Below are 15,766 nucleotides of genomic sequence, written 5' to 3' on the forward strand. Positions count from 1 at the left end.
TGCTATTTGACCTTGGCCCTAATGGTCAGGCTGTGGTTATCTGTTTTATTTTGTGGTGTGGGGGGTCTGTGTAAGTACAGATCACATGCATAAATGTCTACATGTATTTCTGCATTACTCAGCATTATCTTACAAGACATCCAACTTTATTTCTTTTTATTTATTTATTTTTGAGACAGAGTCTCACTCTGTCACCCAGGCTGGAGTGCAGCAGCGCAATGCGACCTTGGCTCACTGCAACCTCCACCTCCCGGGTTCAAGCTATTCTCCTACTTCTGCCTCCCCAGTAGCTGGGATTATGGGTGCGTGCCACCACCCCCAGCTGATTTTTTTTGTATTTTTAGTAGAGACAGTGTTTCTCCATGTTAACCAGGATGGTCTTCATCTCCGGACCTCGTGATCTGCCCACCTCGGCCTCGCAAAGTGAGCCACCGCGCCCGGCCAGGACATCCAACTTTAAATTAGAAATAAAAAATTAGAGGCTGGGCACAGTGGTTCAGGCCTGTAATCCCAGCACTTTGGGAGGCAAGGCGGGTGGATCACGAGGTCAGAAGATCAAGACCATCCTAACACGACGAAACCCCGTCTCTACTAAAAATACAAAAAATTAGCCGGGCGAGGTGGTGGGCGCCTGTAGTCCCAGCTACTCGGGAGGCTGAAGCAGGAGAACGGCGTGAACCCAGGAGGCGGAGCTTGCAGTGAGCCGAGATGGTGCCACTGCACTCCAGCCTGGGCGAGACTGTGAGACTCCATCTCAAAAAAAAAAAAAAAAAAAAAGTTTGTGACTTACATATAATCTTTAATAAGGCGACTTTAAAATTATTGGTAAAATAGTATCAGCAATGTCTTAAATATTGTTAGCATTTTGTTAACTTTTTTTTTTGAGATGTAGTCTCACTCTGTCGCTCAGGTTGGAGTGCAGTGGCGCGATCTTGGCTCACTGCAAGCTCCCCCTCCCGGGTTCAAGCAGTTCTCTGCCTCAGCCTCCCGAGTAGCTGGTATTACAGACGCCTGCCACCATGCCTGGCTAATTTTTGTATTTTTAGTAGAGACGGAGTTTCACCATCTTGGCCAGGCTGGTCTTGAACTCCCGACCTTGTGATCCACCCGCCTCGGCATCCCAAAGTGCTGGGATTACAGGTGTGGGCCACCGCGTCCGGAACATTTTTTTAATCAAGGGGTTTTTGGCCAGGCTCAGTGGCTCATGTCTATAATCCTAGCACTTTGGGAGGCCAAGGTGGGTGGATCACTTGAAGTCAGGAGTTCAAAACCAGCCTGGACAACATGATGAAACCCTGTCTCTACTAAAAATACCAAAAGTTGGCCAGGTACCATTGTGCATGACTGTAATCCCAGCTACTCAGGAAGCTGAGGGAGGAGAATGGCTTTAGCCCAGGAAGCAGAGGTTGCAGTGAGCCGAGATTGCACCACTGTACTCTACGCTGGCTGACAGAGTGAGATTCCGTCTCAAAAAAAAAATCAAGTGGTTTTATGATTATTCCTCCAACAATACTATAAGATTTGCCCTAAGGGTTACAAATGATAAAGCCCAGCACATGACAGAATAATCTTTGCTTGCATATGCTTATAAAACATTGTTGGCTTAATGAACAGCTAAATTGTGCACTTTTGGTATAAACTTTTTTTTTTTAGAATGGTATGAGGTCACAGATTGGTTTAAGAGTGTGCCCTTTCTTAAGGATGATATGCATGGAAAGGCCAAAAGCAATTTCAGGATACCAAAAAAACTTCCCCTAATTGGTACTTTAACTAGTGATGCTGGGGTGGAAGAGCTTTTCATTGATATTCCCCTTTATTTAACAATTTATTTAGTTGAATCAAATAAGGTACTCTTTTTACTTTTACAAAGCCCGGATGGCTTCTTTACCATCCAAGGAGGTAAGAAGTTAAGCTGAGAGTTTTGTTTGTTTTTGTTTTTTGAGATGGAATCTTGCTCTGTCACCCAGGCTGGAGTGCAGTTGCTTGATCTCACTTTACTGCAGCCTCCGCCTCCCAGGTTCCAGCGATTCTCTTGCTTCAGCCTCCTGAGTAGCTGGGATTACAGGTGCTCACATCCACACCCAGCTAATTTGTGTATTTTTAGTAGGGACGGGGTTTCACCATTTTGGCTGGTCTGGTCTTGAACTCCTGACCTTAGGTGATCTGCCTCCCAAAGTGCTGGGATTACAGGGATGAGCCACCATGCCCAGCCAGTTGAGAGTTTTAATCCTCTATTACACAATTGGTTTCTCTGGCAATCAACCCTGGTCCTGAGGCTGTCCAGAAGCCTCCAGCCAGAAGTCATCTCATTAACATACAAAAGATGCTTCTCTTTTCAGACATTCTAAAGATTTTAGGGGCTGCATACAAAGAAACTGAGACAAACTCTAGATTTTAGGGGCTGCAAACAAAGAAACTGAGACAAACTAAGTACTGACATTGATAAGAGCCTCCAGACCTGGCTCAGCTCTGGCAGTCTCTGGAAAGCTTTGCTTTACTCACCTCCTTTTAATTAGAACCTACCCCCAATAACCCTGTGGACATTCTTTATAGCAGCGGCATGTTCTGGCATTTCACATCTTTGATATAATCTTGGTGTTTGTTGTTTACTTCCTTATACTTTTGTTCTGGGGAGCTATGTCTTGTTTACACTATATTCCCAGTGGCAATCACAGGCCTCAGCCCATGGCAGGTGCTCAATGAATAGTTGTTTAATCAATGCACAATGGCATTGTCTGTAAAAGGGAAGCAAGGAGTAGGTTAGAGCACAGTTTAGCTCAGCCACTTCCTATCTGGCTGACTTTGGGCAAGTTCCTGAATTTTTTCTTCTTTCAGTCACCTTGTCTGTGACATGAGGAATCATTAAACTTACCTACAGAGTTTTTGCTGATGAAGATTTAATGAGCAAAAATATCTAAATGGCTTTGAAACACTGGCTGGCACAGCAAGAGTGCTCCACACATCAACTGTGTCGACTAAGGGTCAAACTCTTTAAAATATTTGAAGAAATTTATTGAGTCAAATATGAGTGACCATGCCCCATGACACAGCCCTCAGAAGGTCCTGAGGCCATGTGGCAAAGGTGTTCTTCAAAGTGTTCATTATTAAGGCATCCGTCTCCCATAACTTCAATGCACTTTGCTAAACAATGCATTATTTCTGAGGACGTCTGAATCTGTTTCTGTACCAATGGTCTTAATCAGAACATCACATAAATTGCCACATCTGTGTGAGATACTCAGGACCACGGACTCTCACACACTCCAGAAGAAAAGGCATGGATTCTGCTGCTGCCCCTCCAACACCATCGTGGAAATAAAATTTCAGTAAAGGGACCACCAGTTTGACAACCTGCTTGGTGTACTCCACAAAGCACAGTCAAATCAGCTATGTGCTGCAAAAGGTCACTTTTTTTTTCTTTGAGATGGAGTCTCCCTGTCACCCAGGCTGGAGTGCAGTGGCGCAATCTCGGTTCACTGCAATCTCCGCCTACCCGGTTCAAGCGATTCTCCTGCCTCAGCCTCGTGGGTGGCTGGAACTACAGGCGCCTGCCACCACACCCAGCTAATTTTTGTGTTTTAAGTAAGACGGGGTTTCACCATGTTGGCCAGGCTGGTCTCGAACTCCTGATCTCAGGTATCCACTCGCCTCGGCCTCCCAAAGTGCTATGATTACAGGTGTGAGCCACCGAGCCTGGCCAAGGTCACAATTCTTCCTGTGAGCAGAGACCAGGTAATGGAAGAAAATCACAACACCTGTGTGAGTGGTGCAAAGACAATGTCCTCTGGTGCCAGGACCCAGGCATAAAAGTTACATCACCTGGATGTTGGACCCAGCAATATGTCACAATGGCCCAAGTAGGCAGAGACAGAAGAGTCAAATAATGTCAGTGCAGGGCCCAGCAATGTCACAAAGTCTCCTGTAGGCAAAACCTAAAAGAAGAGAAAAGTGCTGGGCATAGCAATATGCTACAATGTTCCTGTAAGCAGGGACCAGGCAGAAGAAGACAGTCACATCGCCTAGATGCTGGGCCTAGTGATATGTCAACCATCTTTTCTGTAATAAAGACCTAAGCAGGAGAAACACATCACCTGGTTGCTGGCCACAGAAATGTGCCACAATTTTCCCTGTAAGCAGGGTGCAGGCAAAAGAGGAGAGTCACATCTCCTAGGTAATAACTGTGACATACCTGTGCAGAAGTATGTCACAATGCCCCCTTCAGGAAGGGGCCAGGTAGAGAACTCCCATCCCTTAGGTGTTGAGCCCAGTGTCACATTTGGGTATGTCACAATACCCAAATATGTGGGGCCTGAGAAAAAGAGGAGAGTCATATCACCAAGATGCTAGGCCAATGATATGTCATAATTTCCCTGTGAGCAGAGACCAGGCAGGAGAAGAGTAACATCACCATGGTTATGGGCATTCAGTTATGTCACAAAGCCCCCTGTAGTCAAGGCCCAGGAAAATGTTACATCACTTGGGTGTTGAGCCCAGCAATATGTAATGATGTCTAATGTGACACATTGTGCTGCAATATGGCACAACATGAAGGACATAGGTTGGAGAGTCACATAACATGGGTACAGGATCCAGCAATATTTGACAATACCCAAAATTTGTAGTGTCCAAAAAGAAGAGTCACATCACTGAAATGCTGGGTCCAGTGATACATCACAATCTTCACTTTGGGTTGAAACAAGGCAGGAGCATCAAACCACTCAGGTGTGTAACAAAGACATATGTCACAATCACACCTGCAGGAAGGTCCAGTAATTAAAAATCCTGCACATGTCCCAGTTCTAGGTATCAGAGTATGCTGGGTCTAAGTATGCTAGTGACAATCTCACCAACTGGATCTGTGCATGAGAGCTGAGAGCCTTCATCCCTTCCATGAACTGTTTGGCCCTAAGCCCAGGTAGGAGAGTCAACATGTCCCCCAGCCAATTAGGGACATGTTGACTATCCTATCTAGGCTTAGACAGGTAGAATTCTCACCTGCCTATGAACTGGATTTAGAAATAAGTCATTATTTCAACTCTAGCCAGATATTCACATATGACAGTCACAATTTTAACTGTAGACTGTGTGTGTGTGTGATTCAGGGCCTCACCAGTGGGCTCTGTCCATGTGTGAGGGTGACAATTCTAACAGTTGGTGGGGAGTGTATATGAGAAACAATCTCATCTGTATGCTGAACCCTGTAATGACACTCTCTGTACCACAAGAGATTTATATAGTATGCAAGAAAGTGGCAATTCTTCATGACCTTTGTACAAGGAGACCCAGAATCATATTCATGACTCTAGGCCTAGCTGTTAAGAGACAGCATCTTGGGCTGGGCACAGTGGTTCATGCCTGTAATCCCAGCACTTTGGAAGGCCGAGGTGGGCGGATCACCTGAGGTTGGGAGTTCGAGACCAGCCTAACCAACATAGAGAAACCCCATCTCTACTAAAAATACAAAATTAGCTGGGCGTGGTGGCACATGCCTGTAATCTCAGCTACGTGGGAGGCTGAGGCAGGAGAATCACTTGAACCTGGGAGGCAGAGGTTGTGGTGGGCAGAGATCACGCCATTGCACTGCAGCCTGGGTAACAAGAACGAAACTGTCTCAAAAAAAAGAGTGAGAGCAAGAGAGAGCATCTCTCCTATTAAATACTGTGAGGTATGAGAGTAATCATTGCATCTGTGATCTAGGTCAAGATCTATTTTACAGGCCAGGCGCAGTCGCTCACACCTGTAATCCCAGCACTTTGGGAGGCTGAGGCAGGTGGATCACCTGAGGTCAAGAGTTTGAGATCAGCCTCACCAACATTGGGAAACCCTATCTCTACCAGAAATACAAAAATTAGCCAGGTGTGGTGGCTAGCTACTTAGGAGGCTGAGGCAAGAGAATTGCTTGAACCCAGGAAGCGGAGGTTGCAGTGAGCCAAGATCATGCCACTGCACTCCAGCCTGGGTGACAAAATGAAACTGTCTCAAAAAAAAAAAGATATATTTTACAATCCTGCCTGTGAATAGGGAGAGAGGAGAGTCACATCATCTGGGTTTTTAGCCAGGAATATGACACAACCTTTTTTTTTTTTTTTTTTTTTGAGATGGAGTTTTGCTCTTGTTGCCCAGGCTGGAGTGCAATGGCACAGTCTTGGCTCACTGCAACCTCCGCCTCCTAGGTTCAAGTGACTGCTGTGCCTCAGCCTCTCAAGTAGCTGGGACTACAGGTGCATACCACCACGCCCAGCTAATTTTTGTAATTTTTTTTTTTTTCCCAAGATGGATTCTTGCTCTGCTGCCCAGGCTGGAGTGCAGTGGCATGATCTTGGCTCACTGCAACCTCCACCTCCCGGGTTCAAGCAATTCTCCTGCCTCAGGCTCCCGAATAGCTGAGATTACAGGCGCCCGCCACCACACCCGATTAATTTTTGTATTTTTAGTAGAGACGGGGTTTCACCACGTTGGCCATCTGGTCTCAAACTCCTCAGGCGATCCACCCACCTCGGTCTCCCTAAGTGCTGGGGATTACTGGCATGAGCCACCAGGCCCAGCTTGACACAACCTTTTCTGAGGGCAGAGATCAGTCAGGAGTGTGACTGCATACTCAGCCAGGAATAAGTTACAACCTTCTCCTGAAAGCAGCACACAGGCAGCAGAGTCACATCACCTGGGTGCTGAGCCCAGCAATCAGTAACAATGCTCTCTGTGGTCCAGGCCCAGGCAGCAGAAACACATCACCTGGTACCTGGGCCAGCCACAATTTTTTCTGTGGGGCACGTACAGGCAAAAATGGAGCATCACATCTCCTAGGTTATTGATGCAGAGGTATGTCACAAGGCCCTCTGTAGAAAGAGCCCAGGTGGTAGTCTCCCATTTTATAGGTGTTGGACCTAGTAATATGTCTTAACATGAAAAATATTCAGGGCCTAAGCAAAAAAGGAGAGTCACATAACCTGAGTGCAGGGCTTAGGAATATGTCACAATGCAACATGTGGGCAGCTCCAAGGCTGGAAAAAAGAGTCACATCTTGGAGGTTCAGAGTCAAGCCATATGTCACAATCTCATTTGTGTGCTTGGCCAAGGCAGGAGAGTCAAATCACTAAGGTGCTTTGCAATGCACACAATCACACCTGCAGGAAAGTCCAGGGATTAGATTAGAAATTCCAAACATGTCCAGGTTCTAAAGGTATGAAAGTCAACACCTCCTGTATGTTGGGTCTAAGTACATGAGTCACAATCGCAATGATTGACAGAATGTGTGCAAAAGAGCCACAATTTCTTCTGCAGACTGTATCTTCTTAGTGTAGTCACAGCCTTACATGTGCACTGAACCTTGGTCTGGAAGTCACTAACCCACCTGTGGACCAGATCCACACATAAGAGGCAATTATCCAACTTTTGACAGCCTCTGTGAAATTCAGAACTTCAACAGTGGGATGTGTTTATGTGGGAGAACGACAATCTTTACTGTTGCCTGGGTGTGCATTCGAGAGACACTCTGTGTCACCTGAGGACTTTATACAATATGCAAGATTGATAATCCTCTGTGACCTTTGCACAAGGAGCTCCAGAATCTTTCCTGTGGTTCTTAGCCCAGATATGAGTCAACATCTCTCTCACTGTCTGAGTCCAGATAGGAGAGTCTTCACCTTCCTATGATCTGGATTTAGAAATGAGTCACCATCCCAACTGTAGCCAGATGTTCACATATGACAGTCACAATTCCAACTGTGGACTGTGTTCACATGTAATTCAGAACCTCACTAGCAGACTCTGTCAATGGGTCAGGGTGACAACTGTAAAGGTTGGTGTGGTGTGCATAGGACAAACACAATCTCACTTGTGTGCTGGGCCCTGTTATGACATTCTCTGTAACACACTAGGGCTTTATATATGTGAGAGAGTAGTAATTCTTTATGACTTTTGTACAGAAAGACTTCCTCATTTTCCTAAGCCTGAGAGCAACATTCTCTCTCCTATTGGCTTCTTCAAGGTATGACAGTCATTATTACATCTGTACGCTTGGCCAGATATATGTCACAATCCTACCTGTATGTAAAGAGCAAATTCAAGAGTTACATCAACTGTGTGTTGGGCCAGGGCTATGTCACAATCCCCCCTGAGGGCAGGCATCAAACAGGAGAATCACATCACTGGGGGCTTGACCAGGGATGTTACAATCCCTCCTGAAAGCAGGGCACAGGTAGAAGAGTGAGATCCCTTGGGTGCTGGGCCCAGATGACAGACAAAACGACTGGTTGCTGGGCCCAACGATATGTCAAAATCTTCCCTGTGGGCAGAATGCAGGCAAAAATACAGAGTTTTATCTCTTGCATGATGGATGCAGAAATACATCACAAAGCTGGGTGCAGTGGCTCACAACTGTAATCCCAGCATTTTGGGAGGCCGAGGCAGGCGGATCACCTGATTTCAGGAGTTTGAGACCAGCCTGACCAACATGGAGAAACCCCGTCTCTATTAAAAATAGAAAATTAGCTGGGCATGGTGGCAGATGCCTGTAATCCCAGCTACTCGGGAGGTTGAGGCAGGAGAACCGCTTGAACCCAGGAGGCGGAGGTTGCGGTGAGCCAAGGTCACGCCACCGCATGCCAGTCTGGGCAACAATAACGAAACTCCATCTCAAAGAAAACAAAAAACAAACAAAAAAACATCACAAGGCCTCCTGTGGGAGGGACTCAGGCAGGAGCCTTCCAACCCCTAGGTGTTTGTTCCAGTTGTATATCACAATGTCTAAAATATGCAGGTCTCAGGCAAATGAGGAGAGTCACATCACCTAGGTGCTGGGTCCAGTGATCTGTCACAATCTTTTCTTTTGGCAGGCCTGAAGCAGAAGAGTCACGTTACCTAGATAATGAACAAAGAGATGTGTTATTTCTGTGGGAGCACCCATGCAGGACAGTCACATCACCTTGGTGTTGGACCCAGAGACATGTTGCAACACACAATCTATGCAGGTCCCAAGCAGAAGAGGAGTCATATCACCTAGGTTCTTGGTCCAGAAATATTTCATGATATTTCTGGAGGGGAGGGCCTAGGCAAAGAAGTCACATTACCTAAGTGAGAGGCCTAAAGATATGTCACAGTGCCTCCTGTGGGTAGGGCTCATAAACAAGAGGAGAGTCACATAACATAGGTGCTGGGCTCAGCTTTATGTTCCAATCATCCCAGTAGGAAGGGCCCAAGCATGAAAGAAAAGTCACATCACATAAGAGCTACGTCAAGCGATGTATCACAATTCCCACTGTGGACAAACCCCAGAAGAGGAGTCACATCATCTAGGTGATGGGCCCAAACATATATCACAGTGACTTGTGTGTGCAAGGACCGAGCAGAATAATTACATCACTGGTGTGCTTGGTCCAGTGATAAGTCACTCTCTATTCTGTGGGCACGGCCCAGGCAGTAGAGGAGTGTCAAATCACGTAGGTAAAAGAGGGCATTTATCTGTGCTTTTCCCACAGGAGAGATTGCAGTGGGTCAACAGATAGGTCACAATGCTTCCTGTGATCAGGGTTCAGGCAGGGAACTCACATCATCTTGGTGCTGGGCATAGCAGTATGTCTCAATGCCTTCCAAGGGCACAGCCAAAGCAAATAACTAACATCAACTTAGTGTTAGGCCCAGCAATGTGTCACAATCTCCTTTGTTGTCAGAACCTAGAATAAAGAAAAGTCACATCAGCTAGGTGCTAGGCCCAATATGTCCCAATACCCACTGTGAGTACAGAACAGGCAGGAATAAAAAGTCACATTTCCTGGGTGATTGGTGAAGACATATATTACAATGCCCTCTGTAGACAGGTCCAGGATGAAGCGTTACATCACCTGGGTGTTGCACTCAGCAATGTTACAATGGCCTATGTGTTTAGGGCACAAGCAAGAGTCACATAACATACGCCCAGCAATATGTCACAATACACCTGTGGGCAGCACCAAGGCAGAAGAGGAGACTCAAATCACCTAGGTGCAATGCCCAGCGATGTCACAATGACCCCTGTGGGCTGTATCAAGGCAGAATAGAATCACATTACCAAGGGTCTGGGTCCAGTGATATGGCACTGTGAGCTGGACCCAGGAAACAACAAATAACTCAGATGCTAGGCCAAGGTATATGTCACAATTACACTTGTCAAAAGGTCTTGCCATGACATTAACAATTACACACATGTCCTGAGTCAAGGGATGAGAGTCAACACCTCCTGCATGTTGGGTGTAAGTACAGGGTGGACTGGATTTGTGCGAGAGCCTCAATTTCCTTTGCAAATTGTGTGCCTTAGACTGGGCACGGTGGCTCACACCTGTAATCTCAGCATTTTGGGAGGCCGAGGTGGGCGGATCACTTGAGGTCAGGAGTTCAAGACCAGCCTGACCAACATGGTGAAGCCCCATCTCTACTAAAAATACAAAAAATGCCAACATGGTGGTGGGCACCTGTAATCCCAGCTACTTGGGAGAATCAGGCAGGAGAATCGCTTGAACCCAGTAGGCAGAGGTTGCAGTGAGCGGAGATCACGCCACCGCACTCCAGCCTGGGTTACAAGAATGAAACTTCATCTCTAAATAAACAAAGCTCCTTAGTGAAGTTAGTCACAAAGGTGTGCTGAATTTTGATTAAAGAGTCACTAACCCAAATGTGGACAAAATCCACACAAATGAGAGTCAATTTTCCAACATTCAACTGCCTCCAAAAGTGAGATTCAGAACCTCAAAACTAGCGTGTGTTTATTTAAGTAAATGACAATCTTTGCTATTGACTGGGTGTGAATATAAGTTTGACAATCTCACCTGTGTGCTTGGCCCTGTAAGGGCACTCTCTCGAGGACTGTATGAGTTGCAACCTACTCTGAGAACTTTGCGCTGCTTTGGACCCATGATCTTATGTGGTCCTAAGTCTACGTATGGGTCAACATCTCTTCAATTGGCTGGGTCCAGAGAGGAGAGTCCTCACTCACCTATGAGCTGGGTTTAGAAATGAGTCACCATCTCAACTGTGGCCACGTTTACATATGATAGTTACAATTTTAACTGTGGACTGCATCTGTGCATGAGAATTATGACCTCATCAGTGGGCTTTTACCATGTGTGACGATGACAATTCTAAAAATTGTCAGGGAGCGCTTACATGAAACATGATCTAACCTGTTTGCTGGGTCCTATGACGACATGCTCTGTATCATCTGAGTGCTTTATACAATATATGAGAGAGTGGTGATTCGCTATAACCTTCATGCAGAGAGGAGACCCGGGATTTTACTCCTTTTTCTAAGCCTAGCTGTGAGAGACACTATCTCTTCTATTGACTGGTACGAAGTATTAGAGTCATCATCAAACCCGTGAGCTGCGATGAGATATATGTTACCAATCAACTTGTTGGCAGAAAGCACCCAGGAGAGTCACATCACCTGGATGCTGGGCCACTGATATGTAAATTTTTTCCCTGAGGGCTGTGAAAAGGCAGGAGAGTCACATCATCTGGGTTTTCAACCAGTCACATGTTACAACTTTCTCCTGAAAGTTATGTACATTCAGGTGAGACACAACGGCTGGCGGCCAGGCCCTGCAGTGTCACAATCTTTCCTGTGGGCAGGATACAGGCAGAAAAGGTATCACATGTTTTATGTAATGTATGCAGATATATGTCCAGATATATGTGGACAGGGCTGAGGCAGGAGCCTCCCATTTTTTAGGTGTTTGGCCCAGTGAAATGTCACAATACCCAAAATAAGTGGTTGCTAGACAGAAGAGTCTCATCACCTAAGTTCTGGTTTAAGTGATATGTCACAATCTTTCTTTTTGACAGGGTTCAGGGAGGAAAGGAGTCATATCACTGAGACGATGAACAAAAATAAATGTCCTAATAACCCCATGCTCAAGGTCCATGTGAGAGAGTTGAATCACCCATGTGTTGAACCCAGTGACATGTCAAAATATACAATTTATGCAGGGCCCAGGCAGGAGAAGACAGTACCTTCACCTAGGTGTCAGGCCCAGTGATACATCACAATACCTTCTGTGACAGAGTCCAAGCAGTGGAGAAGAGTCACATTACCTAGGTGCTGAGTCAAAAAATATGTCACAAAAATCACTGAAGGGAGGGCCCAGGCAGGAATCAAATTACCTAAATTAGGGGCTCAGAGATATGTTGCAATGACCTCTGTGGGTTGGACTCAGGAGAAACAGGAGAGTCACATAACCTAGGAGCTGAGTACAGCTATATGACATAATCACCCAATTTGATAAGCCCAGGCAAAAGAAGAGAGTCATATCACATAAGTGCTGGGCCAAGTGATGTGTCACAATCCTCATTATGGACAGTTCCCAGAAAGAAAAGGAGAGTTACATCATCTAGGTGATGGGTCTAGAGATGTCACAATAAGCCATGTGGGCTGGGATCATGCAGAAGAATCGAATCACTTGTGTGTTAAGCCTAGTGATAAGTCACTCTTTTCTGTGGGCATGGACCAGGCAGGGTAGGACAGTCATAATATCTAGGTGCTGGGCCCAGAGATAGGTCACAATCTCTATTATTAGCAAAGCCCAGGTAAGAAAAGAGTTGCCGGGCACAGTGGCTGATGCCTGTAATCCCAGCACTTTGGGAGGCCGAGGCAGGCAGATCACCTGAGGTCAGAAGTTTGAGACCAGCCTGACCAACATGGAGGAATCCCTCTCTACTAAAAATACAAAAAATTAGCTAGGCGTGGTGGCAGGCACCTGTAATCCCAGCTACTTGGGAGGCTGAAGCAAGAGAATTGATTGAACCCGGGAGGCGGAGGTTGTGGTGAGCCAAGATCATGCCACTGCACTGCAGCCCAGGCGACAGTGCAAGACTCTGTCTCAATTAAAAAAAAAAAAAAACCCAAAAAAAGACAAAGAAAAAAAAAAAAACAACAACAAAGTTCTACTGTGTACTAAATATTTCACAAAATATTTTTTCTTTTTTTTTTTTGAGATGGAGTTTTACTCTTGTTGGCCAGGCTGGAGTGCAATGGTGTGATCTCGGCTCACTGCAACCTCTGCCTCTCAGGTTCAAGCGATTCTCCTGCCTCAGCCTCCCAAGTAGCTGGGACTAGAGGCACCCGCCACCATGCCCAGCTAATTTTTATATTTTTAGTAGAGAAAGGGTTTCACAATGTTGGCCAGGCTGGTCTTGAACTCCTGACCTTGTGATCCACCCACCTCAGCCTCCCAAAGTGCTGGGATTACAGGCATGAGCCACTGCATCTGGCCCAGAAAATTTTCATAAACAGGGGCAAATATTATTACTTCTCATAAATTATTGTTGTATTGTGCATTAATATATAAAAAATTGCTAGGATAAAATTTAATAGTCAATATAGCCCAAGAAAGATTGTTGCCAGGCATGGTGGCTCATGCCTGCAATCTCAGCAATTTGGGACTCCAAATGATCCCAAAGGATCACTTAAAGTGAGGAGTTCCAGACCAGCCTGGCCAACATGGTGAAACGTCTCTACTAAAAAAAAAAAAAAAAAAATCAGCCAGGCGCAGTGGCTCACGCCTGTAATCCCAGCACTTTGGGAGGCCGTGGTGGGCAGATCACAAGGTCAAGAGATCAAGACCATCCTGGCCAACATGGTGAAAGCTGTCTCTACTAAAAATACAAAAATTAGCTGGGTGTGGTGACCTGCGCCTGTAGTCCCAGCTACCTGGGAGGCTGAGGCAGGAGAATGGCTTGAACCCGGGAGGCTATGTTGCAGTGAGCCGAGATCACGCCACTGCACTCCAGCCTGGTGACAGAGCGAGACTCTGTCTCAAAAAAAATACGTAAAAATAAATTTAAAATATAAAAAATTAGCCAGGTGTGCTTTTGCACATGTAATCCCAGATACTCGGGAGGCTGAGGTGAGAGAATTGCCTGAACCTGGGAGGTGGAGGCTGCAGTGAGCTGAGACTGTACCACTGCACTCCAGCCTAGGCAACAGGGCAAAGACCTCGTCTCAAACCAACAAACCAACAAACCAACAAACAAACCAGGCTGACTTCTGCGTAAAATATTCCCTGATCTAGCATCTACTTTCACCATGTTCTATCCCTCCCCTTCCCACCTTTTTTCTGACTTTGTTTTCTCTTCCTTATGAAAGAAAGTCCTTTTCTCTCTAACCTTTAAAATTCTCCAACATCTTATAATTGGTGCTTTCCCCTTGTTGCAATACTCCTTTAAAATTAAGTAACTTCATTAGCTGGGCATGATGGCGGGTGCCTGTAATCCCAGCTACCTGGGAGACTGAGGCAGGAGAACTGCTTGAACCCGGGAGGCGGAGGTTGCAATGAGCCAAGATCACCCCACTGGACTCCAGCCTAGGGAACTGAGCGAAATGCCATCTCAAAAAAAAAAAAAAAAAAAAAAAATTAAGTAACTTCTTACCAAGCACAGTGGCTCACACCTGTAATTTCAGCACTTTGGGAGGCTGAGGTGGGTGGATCACCTGAGGTCCAGAGTTTGAGAACAGCCTGACCAACATGGTGAAACCCCATCTCTACTAAAAATACAAAAATTAGCCAGGCATCGGGGCGCCTGTTTGTAGTCCCAGCTACTAGGGAGGCTGTGGCAAGAAAATCGCTTGAATCTAGGAGACAGAGGTTGCAGTGAGCCGAGATTGCACCACTGTACTACATCCTGGGTGAGAGAATGAGACACAAAAAATTAAGTAACTTCTTACCTAAATCTAAATTTGTCATATTTTACAAAATCTAGAAACAACCTCAGAATAATAACAACTCTATTCCCAGAAAGAGCTTCCCAACCCCACTTTTGTGCCAATCCCAACTGCATCTGACTGTGGATTTCGAGGTTTTCAGGGCTCCGTGGCTTCTCTAAGTATAAATGCTCTGTCCATGGCTATTGTGAGCAGGCCAGGACATCTGCAGGGGAGGCTCCTCAGGCAGAACTGGCTGCTCCTTCAATGATCTCACTTTACAGGCAAAGCTGTCCTTAGCTTGGAGTCACTGAGTTCAGGCTTCTACTTACCAGTCAGGGTTACTCACTTAGTTTTAAATAAGAAAATGACCAATGTAAGGCCAGGTGCGGTGGTTCAATGCCTGTAATCCCAGCACTTTGGGAGGCTGAGGCAGGAGGATCACTTAAGGTCAGGAGTTCGAGACCATCCTGACCAATTTGGGGAAACCCCATCTCTACTAGAAATACAAAAATTAGCCGGGCGTAGTGGCATGCGCCTGTAATCCCAGCTATCCATAAGGCTGAGGCACGAGAATCCCTTGAACCCGGGAGGCGCAGGTTGCAATGAGCCAAGATCGCACCACTGCACTCCAGCCTGGGCGACAGAGCAAGACTCAGTCTCAAAAAAAAAAACAACAACAACAAAAAAAGTCAAAAAACGAAAATGACCAACGTTTCAAGAAAAGAGTAAAATCACTCCAACACATTGTTTATAGAATATTGTAAGGAAATTGTAAGACTTAAATTTTCTACTACAATATAAAAAGCTTAAGTAGGTTTGGGCACGGTGGCTCACACCTGTAATCCCAGCAATTTGGGAGGCCGAGGTGGGTGGATCACCTAAGGTCAGGAGTTCGAGACCAGCCTGGCCAACATGGTGAAACCCGTCTCTACTAAAAATACAAAAATTAGCTGGGCGTGGTGGCGCTTGCCTATAGTCCCAGCTACTTGGGAGGCTGAGGCAGGAGGATTGCTTGAACCCGGGAGGTGGAGGTTGTAGTGAGCCGAGATCATGCCACTGCACTCCAGCCTAGGCAACACAGCGAGGCTCCATCTC

At 46.0% G+C, this 15,766-nt stretch overlaps 1 long non-coding RNA gene across 2 annotated transcripts; it reads right to left on the minus strand.

Moving 5' to 3' along the window:
* Nucleotides 1–141: 141 nt before the first annotated feature.
* Nucleotides 142–14,367, minus strand: LOC107969701 (uncharacterized). Of its 2 annotated transcripts, none has more exons than XR_010153784.1 (3): nucleotides 10,800–14,367; nucleotides 9,547–9,671; nucleotides 142–8,859 (listed from the first exon to the last, which is right to left on the minus strand). It is a non-coding gene; the product is annotated as an uncharacterized LOC107969701 (long non-coding RNA). The 2 variants fall into 2 exon arrangements; XR_001711685.4 differs by lacking the exon at nucleotides 10,800–14,367 and adding an exon at nucleotides 9,840–9,979.
* Between the last annotated feature and the right edge of the window lie 1,399 nt (nucleotides 14,368–15,766).

Source organism: Pan troglodytes, chromosome 20 (assembly GCF_028858775.2).
Source record: "Pan troglodytes isolate AG18354 chromosome 20, NHGRI_mPanTro3-v2.0_pri, whole genome shotgun sequence".
NCBI lineage: Eukaryota > Metazoa > Chordata > Mammalia > Primates > Hominidae > Pan > Pan troglodytes.